Source organism: Mandrillus leucophaeus, unplaced genomic scaffold, assembly GCF_000951045.1.
Source record: "Mandrillus leucophaeus isolate KB7577 unplaced genomic scaffold, Mleu.le_1.0 Scaffold96, whole genome shotgun sequence".
In the NCBI taxonomy this organism is placed as follows: domain Eukaryota; kingdom Metazoa; phylum Chordata; class Mammalia; order Primates; family Cercopithecidae; genus Mandrillus; species Mandrillus leucophaeus.
The window spans coordinates 3872807-3886572 of record NW_012110474.1 but is presented as its reverse complement, the minus strand read 5'-3'; positions in this window follow the sequence as shown (position 1 = coordinate 3886572).

The following is a 13766-nucleotide window of genomic DNA, read 5'->3' as shown; positions in this document are numbered from 1 at the left end:
CAGGATGGTCTCGATCTCCTGACCTCGTGATCCACCCGTCTCGGCCTCCCAAAGTGCTGGGATTACAGGCTTGAGCCACCGCGCCCGGCCTCTCCTATCTTTCTAGCCACTCTTTTACTGGGTCTTACTCATCTTCAAACCTCTAAATATTGGGAGGCCATCAGGGCCTAGTTCTTGAACCCCTTCTCTTTTTTATCCCTATTCACTGCCTACATGATCTCGTCCTATCTCATGCCTTGAATTACTACCTAGATGCTGATGAAGCCCAAACTTCCCCTTTGAACTCCAGAGCCTTCTATCTGTGACTAAACATCTCTTGTTCTGCAAGCAGATCCTACAGGCTCTGCTTCCAAAATATACCCAGAATTTCTCCACTTCTCACTATCACCACTGACACCACTTTGATCCAAGCCATCATGTTCTTTTTTGTTCTTTGTTCTTCTACTTCCCCTCAGTCTTTTCTCTACACAGCAGCCAGCATGATCCTGTCAAAACAAGTCAGATGAAATCAGCCCCTTTGCTTCCTGTGGCTCCCTTTATCCCTCACAGAAAACCAAAATCCTTACCATGGCCAGCACAGCTCCACATGTTCTGGTCCCTGCTACATCTTTGACCTTATCTCCTGTTCTCTCCTGTTTCACTCTGGCCTCTCTCCACTTCCATCCTTGTATCACTGCCCCTGCCTGGGGTGCTCTTCCCCCAGCTATCCTCTTCGATTGCTCCCTTACCTCCTTCAGGTCTACTCAAAAGTCCCCTCTGTGAGGTGAAAGACCTTTACAAGGAAAACTACAAAACACTGCTGAAAGAAATAGAGACAACACAAGCAAATGAAAACACATCCCATGCTCATGGATGGGTAGAATCAATATTGTGAAAATGACCATTCTGCCAAAAGCAATCTACAAATTAAATGCAATTCCTATCAAAATACCACCACCATTCTTCACAGAATTAAAAAACAGTCCTAAAATTCATATGGAACCAAAAAAAGAGCCTGCATAGCCAAAGGAAGACTAAGAGAAAAAAAAAAAATCTGGAGGCATTACAGGCATTACATTACCTGACTTCAAACTATACTAAAAGGCCAGAGTCATCAAAACAGCATGGTACTTGTATAAAAACAGGCATATAGACCAATGGAACAGAATACGGAACCCAGAAATAAAGCCAAATACTTATAGTCAACTGATCTTCAACAAAGCAAAAACGTAAAGTGAGGAAAGGACACCTTATTCAACAAATGGTGCTGGGATACTGGGCAAGCCACATGTAGAAGAGTGAAACTGGATTCTGATCCCTCACCTTATACAAAAATCAACTCAAAATGGAAAATGGACCAAAGACTTAAATCTAAGACCTGAAGCCATACAAATTCTAGAAGATAACATTGGAAAACGTTCTAGACATTGGCTTAGGCAAAGACTTCATGACCAAGAACCGAAAAACAAACCAAATAAAAACAAAGATAAATAGATGGGACTTAAACTAAGAAGCTTCTGCACAGCAAAACAAACAAACAGCAAAGTAAACAGACAACTTACAGAGTAGGAGAAAATCTTCGCAATCTATGCATCTGACAAAGGACTAATAGCCAGAATCTACAAGGAACTTAAACAAATCAGCAAGAAAAAACCAAATAATCCCATCAAAAAGTGGGCTAAGGACATGAATAGACAATATCAACAGAAGATATACAAATGGCCAACAAACATACGAAAAAATGCTCAACATCACTAATGATAGGGTAATGCAAATCAAAACCATGATGTGATACCACCTTACTCCTGCAAGAATGGCCATAACAACAACAACAACAACAACAACAACAAAATAATGGAGTTGGCATGGATGTGGTGAAAAGGGAACACTTTTACACTGTTGGTGGAAATGTAAACTAGTACAACCTCTGTGGAAAACAGTGCAGAGATTCCTTAAAGAACTAAAAGAAGATTTACCATTTGATCCAGTAATCCCTCACCTGGGTATCTACCCAGAGGAAAAGAAGTCATTACACAAAAAAGATACTTGCACACGCATGTTTATAGCAGCACAATGTACAACTACAAAAATATGGAATCAGCCTAAATGGCCATCGAGCAACAAGTAGATAAAGAAAATGTGGTCTATATATACCATGACTACTACTCAGCCATAAAAAGGAACAAAATAATGGCATCTGCAGCAACCGGGATGGAATTGGAGACCATTATTCTAAGTGAAGTAACTCAGGAATGGAAAACCAAATATCATATGTTCTCAGTCATAAGTGGGAGCTAAGCAATGACGACACAAAGGCATAAGAATGATACAATGGACTTTGGGGACTCAGGGCAAAGGGTAAGAGTGGGGTAAGGGATAAAGGACTACACATTTGGTACAGTGTATACTGCTTGGGTGACGGGTGCACCAAAATCTCAGAAATCACACTAAAGAGCTTATGTAACCAAACACCACTTGTTCCCCAAAACTCCATTGAATCTTTTGTTTCTTTCTTTTTTGAGACGGAGTCTCACTCCGTTGCCAGGCTGGAGTGCAGTGGCACGATCTCAACTCACTGAAAACTCCGCCTTCTGGGTTTAAGCGATTCTCCTGCCTCAGCCTCTCGAGTAGCTGGGAATACAGGTGTGCACCACCACACCCAGCTAATTTTTGTATTTTTAGTATAGATTGGAGTTTCACCATATTGGTCAGGCTGGTCTCAAACTCCCAACCTCAGGTGATCCGCCCACCTTGGCCTCCCAAAGTGCTGGATTACAAGCGTGAGCCACTGCACCCAGCCACATTTTTTTTTTAAGTCTCCTCTATTAAGTCTCCCCTGATCATCTAAAATTTAATCCCCTTCCGCAGGCAATTCATATCCCAACTTAATTTTTTTCTTCTTAGTAGTTATCACTAGCATACCATTTATTTTCTTTCTTTCTTTCTTTCTTTTTTTTTTTTTTTTTTGAGACAGGGTCACACTCTGTTACCTAGGCTGGAGTGCAGTGGTGCAATAGTGGCTCACTGCAGCCTCCATCTTCTGGGCTCCAGTGATTCTCCCACCTCAGCCTCCTGAAACGCAGGGACTACAGGTATGTGCCATGCTGGCTAATTTTTTTAATTTTTAATTTTTGGTAGAGATGAGGTCTCATTATGTTGCCCAGGCTACTCTTGACCTCCTGGCCTCAAGTGATCCTCCCACCTTGACTTCCCAAAGTACTGGGATTACAGGCATGAGCCACTATGGCTGGTCTTATTTATTTATTTTTGTTTGATTTTGGGTTTTCCTTGAGACAGGGTCACACTCAGTCACCCAGACAAAAGTGCAGTGGCTTGATCACAGCTCACTGCAGCCTCAAACCCCTGGCTTCAAGGGATCCTCCCACCTCAGCCTCCTGAGTAGCTGGGACCACAGGCATGTACCACAAAGCCTGGCTAATTTTTTGACTTTTTGTAGAGACAGAGTTTCACTGTATTGCCTAGGCTGAACTTGACCCCCTGGGCTGAAGTGATCTTCCCACCTGGGCCTCCCAAAGTGCTGGGATCCCAGGTATGAACCACCATGCACAGTTTATTTATCTTTATTGTCTCCCCAGCTAGACTGTGAGTTCCACAAAGGTAGAGCTTTTTGTCTGTTTTAGCATTTCATCTCCAACATTTAGAAAAGTGCCTGGCACAGAGTAAGTGCTCAACGAGGATTTTTTGAATAAATGAATGGTTTCCAAACTTGTCAGTATGAACATGTTGACTTTATTTTAGTGCTTTTAAGGATTTCCCTAGAAAACTTAGCCAGTGCAACGCAGCCAGTGCAGCTGGAGTGAGTCCACAGTATCAGTGTTGAATCAGGGAGAGCTTGGCTGGCATGGCTGCTCTAGGGCCAAGAAGAAGGCCACATAATTGGGAGGTTAAGTCTATTTACAGGGGCTTGAACAAGTAAGTAAATATACTGAGGAAAATGGGAGCCAGGTTTCTCACTATTGGAGTAGGGAGGTACATATGTGGAAGGTGTAAAGTGAATAAACACTATGGTGATGGATTGGAATTAAATGTGGAGTGAGTGTGTGTGTGTGTGTGTGTGTGTGTGTGTGTGTAGTCATGCATATGTTTCCTAACTCTGTCCACAGACAGTGTCTAGAAGCAATGACACTACAGTAACAACTCTGAGTATACTTCCATATTCAACAGCAGAGACTCAGAGGATGGACACTTCACTAAAGAGAAGCTCCTGTAAAAATTTTCAACCTAAAATAGAATGCTAGCATGATGGAACTGAAGGGACACTCATGGAAAGCCCACAGTGCCTTCTAATCTTACAGAAATGAAAAGTTCATCTGGAGACATTAAACAAGAAGAAGAAAATGCTCATACTTTATCATTACAGACTATATCCCTTTAGACTACATTTATGGGTATTTATGGAAATGATTTGTAGAAGTGCTACACATACTATTCTGCAACATGCTTTTTTCACTTCAGACTTACTACATCTTTCTATGTCATATCCTTTATGACTTTTTTTTTTTTTTTTTTTTTGGTTAGTGATAAAAACCAAAATCAAATCAAACCGGTTTAAGAAAAAGAGTGAAAAGTCCAGGTGCTTTCTTTTTGGTAGGCATTGTTCAAGGGACCTCTTTCCCACAACTCCAGACTATCCTTTGTATCAACTCTAGCAGATGAGAAAGAACTTCCCTTTCCCAGTCTTTTGGATAAAAAGTCCTGGGATCAAAATGCTCTGGTCTAACACAGGTCAGGTGCCCATCTCAGAACCCATCACTGAGCCAGGAGTCAGGAGATGCTGACTCAACAGACACGAATCATGCCGCCCTGAGGCGGGGTAATGACTAACTCCCTTCATGAAATGAGAAGAGGAAGGGTGGTGGTCCCTTCAAAGAAAACTAGGGTCCTGTTGCCTGGAAAAGTGAATGGATTCTGTGCAGAAAAATAGCAGAAGTTTACTACATGTGTCATTCAGTATAATTCTACATCATTATTTTGATGGTTTCCACAGTTATCCCATGAAATGGATGAATCTTTCATTTGTAGTAACTCTATCGTTGAACATGTAGATTTGTTTCCTGTTTCACAGTGATAAACACCACTGCTATGAACACTCTAATAGATAAATCTTTATGCTCATCTTTATTTCCTTTAGGCAAAATTCCTAGTGGTAGAATTTCTGAGTAGAAAGGTTAGTATTTTTGCCTTTACTGTGTTTTGCCAAGTTGCATTACTATATGCTTTCTCTGAATCTTCATAATATTATATAGTTATTTTTTAATTATAGAGACTGAACGGTTTATATACTTTAAAAAGTCTTCATTTAAAAATTGCATTGGGTTTTTTTTTTAATTGCAGTAAATATACATAAGATTTACCATTTTATATAACTTTTTTGTTTTTTTTTTGAGATGGGTTCTCACTATGTTGCCCAGGCTGGTCTTGAACTCCTGGGCTCAAGCAACCCATCTGCCTTGGCCTCCCATCAAGTGCTGAGATTATAGGCGTAAGCCACCATGCCCAGATAAACTGGGTAATTTATTATTTTATTATTATGATTTTGAGAGAGAGTCTCGCTCTGTCACCTAGGTTGTAGTGCACTGGCACAATCTTGGCTCACTGCAGCTTCTGCCTCCCGGGCTCAAGCGATCCTCCTGCCTCAGCCTCCTAAGTGGCTGGGATTATAGGTGCCCGCCACCATGCCCGGCTAATTTTTTTTTTTTTTTAATTTTAGTAGAGATGGGGCTTCAGCATATTGGCCAGGCTGGTCTCGAACTCCTGACCTCAGGTGATTCACCTGTCTTGGCCTTCCAAAGTGCTGGGATTACAAGCATGAGCCACCGCGCCTGGCCTAGACTGGGTAATTTATAAACAATAGAAATGTATTGCACACAGTTCTGGGGGCTGAGCAGCCCAAGGTCAAGTCACCGACAGATTGAGCATCTGGTAAGAGCTTGCCTTCCCTGCTTCAAAGATGATACCTTGTTGAGTTCTCACATAGTGGAAGGGCAAGCTAGCTCCTTTCAGTCTGTTTTATAAGGGTGCTGATCTCCTTCCTAACCCTCATAACTTAATCATCTCCTTAAGGTCCCGCCTCCTTTTTTTTTTTTTTTTTTGAGACAGAGTCTTGCTCTGTCACCCAGGCTGGAGTGCAGTGGCATGATCTCAGGTCACTGCAACCTCGACCTCCTGGGTTCAAGTGATTCTTGTGCCTCAGCCTCCTGAGTAACTGGGATTATAGGCGTGTGCCACCACGTCCAGCTAATTTTTGTATATTTTAGTAGAGACAGGGTTTCAACATGTAGGCCAGGCTGGTCTCGAACTACTGACCTGAGGTGATTTGCCTGCCTCGGCCTCCCAAATTGCTGGGATTACAGGTGTGAGCCACCGCACCTGGCCACCACCTCTTGATACTATCACACTGGTGATTAAGTATCAACATATGAATTTAGTGGGGGACACATTCAGACTATAGCACTGTCATTGCTGACGTGTTTAGATAGGCCTTCCCCACTCTTCTATATAAATACGTTCTTAAAACTCCTTCTGATATCTCTTTATGGCTTCATTTTTATAAATCCCTAAGTTATTATTTATTTTGACATATGGTATAAAGTAGAATTCTAACCATTTTTTGAAAAGCACAATTGGGCGGCCAGGCGCTGTGGCTCACGCCTGTGATCCCAGCACTTTGGGAGGCCGAGGCGGGCGGATCACGAGGTCAGGAGATCAAGACCACCCTGGCTAACACCGTGAAACCCCATCTCTACCAAAAATACAAAAAATTAGCCAGGCATGGTGGCAGGTGCCTGTAGTCCCAGCTACTCAGGAGCCTGAGGCAGGAGAATGGCTTGAACCCGGGAGGCAGAGCTTGCAGTGAGCCGAGATCGCACCACTGCACTCCAGCCTGGCAACAGAGCAAGACTCCGTCTCAAAAAAAAAAAAAAAAAAAAAGTACAATTGGGCTGGGTGTGGTGGCTCACACCTATAATCCCAGCACTTTGGGAGACTGTGGCGGGCAGATAGCTTGGGCCCAGGAGTTCAAGACCAGCCTGGGCAACACAGTGAAATCTTGTCTCTACATAAGATAAAAAAAATTAGCTAGGTGTGGTGGTGTGCACCTGTTGTCCTAGCTACTAGGGAGGCTAAGGTAGGAGGATTGCTTGAGCCTGGGAGGCAGAGGCTGCAGTGAGCCAAGGTCATGCAACTGTACTCCAGCCTGGGTGGCAGAGCAAAAACCTGTCTTAAAAAATAATGGTCATTGAACAATGCAGGGGTTGGGGTCCCTACACTCCATGCAGTCAAAAATCCATGCATAATGTTTGACTCCCCCAAAACTTAACTCCTAATAGCCTGTTATTGACCAGAGCCTTACTGATAACATAAACAGTCAACTAACACATATTTTGTATACGTATCATATACTGTATTCTTAAAATAAGATAGAAAAAAGAAAATGTCATTAAGAAAACCTTTTTATGTTTTTGTTTTTAAGACAGGGTCTCGCTCTGTCACCCAGGCTGGAGTGCAGTGGCTCAATCATGGCTCCCTGCAGCCTTGACGTCCTGGGCTCAAGCAATCCTCCCTCCTCAGCCTCTTTTTTTTTTGGTAGAGATGGGAGGTCTCACTATGTTGCCGAGGCTGGTCTCGAACTCCTGGGCTCAAGCGATCCTCTTGCCTCGACCTTCCAAAGTGCTGGGATTACAGATGTGAGCCACTGTGCCCAGCTACAAAAATCTTAAGAGAAAATGCATGTACAGTACTTCACTGTATTCATCAAAACCAAGTTCACATTGTCTGTTTACAAGATGAATCGTCTGTCTGAAATGATCAGCACCTGCGGCTCCAGACCTCAATCGAAGGTTCATATCAAGGAATTCAGCTTTTTCTTGTGATACCATGATTTTTACCTGCTTCCTGGGTGCACTTCAGGCATCACTAATGGCACTTTGTATGGGTCCCATGGTGTTATTCAAGGCTTACAGTATTGCACTTGTCAACTGAAGAACGATGGAGGTTCATACATTTGGAAAGGAGCGCTTTCTTATAAAGGGTTGCAGCTTGTAGGGTGGCCATTCTGACAGGCTGGGAAGCACAGCCTCCAGCCAGAAGCCAAAAACAGACACTTTGACAGGGAGAAGAGTAAGACAGAGATTTGCTGAACCAGGTGGCCAAATATACGTACTTAATAAGCTATAGGAAGAGTTATGAATATTTATGAAAGGAGAAACACACACATGCACAACAGAGCTTCACGTCTCTCCAAGGGACCCATGTTCAAAAAGTGGCAGTGTTAGCATGATCCAAGCGTAGAGGTTTTGGCCCTCTGATGTCAAGTGGTGAAGCAGACAACGCGAAACCCTCTCTGCCCATCCTTGGTAGACTGGCCAGAGCCACTCCGTGGACCCTGGCCTCTTATACAGGAAGGAAAGCTTTGTCCAAACTGCCAAACGGAGGGGCAGCGACAGGTGGCTGGTGGCTATCAGTAGTGGAGTGAGTCTCTCAGAAGGGCTGGCTTCTCTGTGACCCTTACGGAAGAAACCCTACGGGCAGTTACAGCAGGAGCAGGTGTAATGAGGCCCCCATCTCGTCACAGCTGGAACTGAGTTTTGGCCGAGAGAGTCTGTTCAGTTGGTTGAGGGGCTTAGGATTTCATTTTTCTCACACTAAACACACACAAAAAAATGCGAGAACTGAGAGAAATTACTTTTTACTTCAATGGAATTTACTGGAGAGACGAACTGTGCAAGTGGAGATGACCGATGAGCGTCACACAACGTTTTGGGTGGATACTCACAACACTTGAGCCCACTGTGACAGCAACGGGAGGCGGCTGCAAAATTATTCCAGCAGTACAGTGTGTACTACAGTGAGTTGTACGCAGTTATGATTTAATACTGCATCTTCACATTTGTTTCCATTTCTCTGGACTGCCAATGGTGCCACGTGTAGTCTATGTTTGTGTGTGGAAATTTTGATACATTTTAACATTTTAATAATAGATTCGTGTATATTTTATGGTAGTAAATGATAAAAATAGACAAGTATGTACATATTTTTATGCATTGATGACATACCTAACATTTTCTTTTTTCCATATTTCTAGGCTATGTGGTTTGTCTGCAAGTTTTTTATAATTGTTGCAAATATCCCCCCAAAATTTCCATATATTTATTGAAAAAAATTCACACATAAGTGGACTCATGCAGTTCAAACCTGTGCTGTTGAAGGGTCAACTGGATTTTTCCAGTTTTCTTGATACTAGTTACTACTCACTGAATAATTCATCTTCTCCTCCTTCCCCCAATCCAACAGTATATAATAGTTTTCTTCTATTTACAACGACAGAATGAATGTATTTTTTCCTCCATCTCCCCCTCTCTTCTCTATCACCTGATTTTAGTAATATTATCCTTCTTCATGTTTACCTCTAGTTATTTTACCTCTGTATTATTCCATATAATACTTATAACTCTACTATTCATTTAATTAGCTTTAAGTAATAACTTTTGACCTCTAGTTATTAAAGATGAGGAATCAGTATACTTTATTTCATATATATAATTTTTTAATTGTTTAGAGATGGGGTCTTACTATTTTGCTCAGGCCAGTCTCGAATTCCTGAGCTCAAACAATCCTCCTGCCTCAGCCCCTCAAATAGCTGGGATTACAGGCACATGCCGCTGTATCCAGCGGGGGGGAAAAATCAGTATATTTTCATCCTTTTCCATTCTTTGCTTTCCACCTTTCATTTGCTCTATCATTTCTACATCATCAGGGCTAATAACATGTAAATTCCATCTTTCCACCGTCATCCTCATATTTGTCTTTGTCCTGTGATTTGCATCAAAGCTCACTGCCAATCCCGTCTGCAATTGTTTCTCCACTCATCTCTTGGTCTGCTGAATCTTCTAACATTTCTCAAATGGATTTATGAAAATAATATTCCCAGAGTTCTTTCATGTTCAAACTATTGATCTTTTGTCTTTACACCTGAAAACATCTGGCTCACATTTTCTTTCTTCTGGGATTTTGTAGCCATTGCTCAAAAATCTTCCAGCATTGAAGTTTGCTATGGAAAAAGACTGAGGCTAGCCTTTGGATTACTTCCTTCACATCATGCCAAGGAAGCTCCAGCATTTCAACCTCATTAACTGTAGACCACCATTGAGTCGAAATTTTTAGGCAACCAACCAGGTAAGCTTTTACAGCCATCTCCAGCTGCGGGGACTGATATTTTGAGCCCGCAGTCCCTAGTAAAGTGTATCCACAGCGATGAATTCAGCTGGATCTAGTGTTCGATTCTGTTCTCCTTGGTTTAATACCTTTAGCATCCACTTCCACACATTCACCAGGTTTCCATTCATATATATTAACAAAATATTGCAGTTATTTTGGTGTTATTTCCTCCTGAATCATAGTGTGTACCCGCCCAGCTGGAGATGTCAACATTTGATCCTAGTTATGGGGCTAGTGGCAATAAAGGATGCTCAGCATGGGTCTTGAAGTGAATGGGCATCCTCTTTCAAGGTGTCTGCCCCAAGTGACATTATCACAAGGTTTTCAAACAAAGACTAGTCTCTTCAAATACTGGAAAGCAAACAGCTTTCATTGTTGAGGCTCCACTGCCTAGCACTTGCCATTCTTCATCCTATGCGTACAAATCCAAAAGAGCTTTGGCGCTTAAGAAGAAAAAAAGTACCTCTGAATGTCTTATGATATATGAACTTTTATCAAGAAGTAATTTGAAAAAGAAAACTTTTATCTGGAATCCTCATAGCATTTAGAGAGAATACCACTCTCTTCTGTCGCCCCTGGCCATTTGAGAAAATACTCTTTGCTGAGCTTTGAGGCAGATGCTTTTATCTTGTGATTCTTAATTAAAGGAGCAGTTAAAAAAAAAAAAAGATGAGGCCGGATGTGGTGGCTCACGCCTGTAATCCCAACACTTTGGGAGGCCAAGGTGGGTGGATCACGAGATCAGGAGATCGAGACCATCCTAGCCAACATGGTGAAAACCCATCTCTACAAAAAATACAAAAATTAGCTGGGCATGGTGGCGCGCACCTGTAGTCCCTGCTACTTGGGAAGCTGAGGCAGGAGAATCGCTTGAACCCTGGAGGTGGAGGTTGCAGTGAGCCGAGATCGCGCCACTGCACTCCAGCCTGTTGACAGAGCGAGACTCTGTTTTGAATAAATAAATAAATAAATAAATAAAAATAAAAAAGATGAAGTCCTTCAGGCTGCAGGGGGTGCTTTGAAAATGTGTGAGGGTGTCATAGTAACTCTGCTATTAGCATTTAGTGGGCAGAAGCTCAAGATGCTAGAGCTCCACATGTGTGGGAGAGTCCCACATACTGTCCAATTTTTGAATGTCCTGCTAAATATTCATATGAACGAAAAATATTTGTTTTTGATTATCTGAGCCCAGATTCTCTCTTGCATATATAGGCACCAAATATTTTAGCATAGTTTCAATAAATGAGTTTTCCAAGAAAGTAAAATATCATGTAACACAAGGGAAGGCTGCATTTTGTTTTAGGTTCTCCATTTTGGAAAATCATCAAAGGCAATGATGTCACCCATGGTATTTGAGTAGTTGATACTCACCTACTACAACTCAGCCTGTACTTATAATGTTGCACGTACAGTGATTTTCTCTACCTAAATTAATATATTTATTCAGTCCTTATTTCATTAATTATGAAGAAAAGTATCAATATTCAGTAGGATATTTCAAATTAGGTCTTATATCTTTGTCCACAAATGAACAGTTACCAATATTTCCATTTTGTTAACATGTTTTTCTCTCAGGAAGTAATGAAACCATGAAGATTAAGTGACCACTTTACAAAGAAACAGAGCAGTAAGTTGGCAGAGATACAGCATCCTGAGAACTTTGAAAGCTGTCTTACTATCATTGGAATGTTTAACAAATTTTTCCTAATCAGAAAGATGGTTTTATTGTTTCTTTCAGAATAGCACGATGATTGAAAAATGTGGTAAGCCACACAATGTTAAGGACAAATTGATTTTGCCGGTTGCGTAAGAGGTTATTAGTATGAAGATAAAAAGAAATCAAATTGAAATGATTTCTTCTATGTCACTGAGCAATGGTACTGTTTCAAGAATTGAGATGGCGAAAAAGATTTTGGAAAATTAGCCATGTTATGACTTGCAGTCAAGTCAATTTCATTATAAATGGATGAAAGCATTCTGCATAATTAAATTAATCTTTATTACATGCATATGTAAATATTTATAAGGATTTTATTTTTTTTTCTGAGATGGAGTCTTGCTCTGTCACTCAGGCTGGAGTGCAGTGATGCGATCTCGGCTCACTGCAACCTCCACCTCCCGGGTTCAAGTGATTCTCCTGCCTCAGCCTCCCGAGTAGCAGGGATTACAGGTGCCCGCCACCATGCCTGGCTAATTTTTGTATTTTTAGTGGAGATGGGGTTTCACCATGTTGTCCAGGCTGGTCTTGAAATCCTGATCTCGTGATCCTCCCACCTCGGCTTCCCAAAGTGCTGGGATTACAGGCGTGAGCCGCTGTGCCCAGCAGGAATTTAAAAATCATAAAGGCTGTAATCCCAGCACTTTGGGAAGTCAAGGCAGGTCGATCACCTGAGGTCGGGAGTTCGGGACCAGCCTGGCCAACATGGTGAAACTCCATCTCTACTAAAAATACAAAAATTAGCTAGGCATGGTTGTGGGTGCCTGCAGTCCCAGCTACTCAGGAGGCTGAGGCAAGAGAATCAGTTGAACCTGGGAGGCAGAGGTTACAGTGAGCTGAGATTGCGCTATTGCATCCCAGCCTGGGTGACAGAGTGAGACACTGTCTCAACAACAAGAAAAAAATGAAGATGTCAAATTTGAAATATATTGTTCTTCTTTGGGTGCTATTTAAAAAGATGCGATGATTAGATTTAAAGATTTAGAGGAACTTTACCAGATTGGGTGACTAATCTATTTGAAACTGAAGTCAAGGATGTTAGCCAAAGAACATGAAGAGTTATTGAACTTTGAAAAATGACCTTGAGAGCTAGGCAGTTGGCCTGAGCTTGTCCCAGCTATTCTGTCACTTATTATTTGTAGAGATGAAATCTTGCCATGTTGCCCAGGCTGGGCTCAAGCGATCCTCCTGCTTCAGCCTCCCAAAGTGCTGAGATTACAGGTGTGAGCCACCATGCCTGGCCCATTTTAACCATTTTTAACTGTACACTTCAGTGGCATTAAGTACATTTACAATGTTGTAGAACCATTACCATCCTATTTTTTTTATTTTATCATTGTTACATTAAAAAAATTTTTTTTAGTGTTTTTAAAATAGAGACAGGGTCTGGCTATGTTGCCCAGGCTGGTCTCACACTCCTAGCCTCAAGGGATCCTCCTGCCTCCGCTTCCCAAAGCTCTGGGATTACACGCGTGAGCCACCACACCTGACCCATTTTTCCATTTTAGACATTGGATTGCTTTAGATGTTTCTATTAAAAAGAAAGCTGCTACGATCATTTTAGTAAACATTTTCTTCTACATTTCTGATAATCTCCTTAAGCTGGATTTCCTAGAACGGAATTACTAAAGTAAGACAAATGATTACTTTTATGTTTTTTTAGTGCACATATGGTTTCTAAGATTTTCAATCTAAGTAATGGATACAAAGATGTGATGCAAATGTGGTCATTTTCATCAAATTATAAATAAACATCAATGATTTAGATATTTTTCATAATTAGAATTCCATCTTTGCTGATAAACTCAAGGGTAGGTATGTGTAGAGTCAGAGT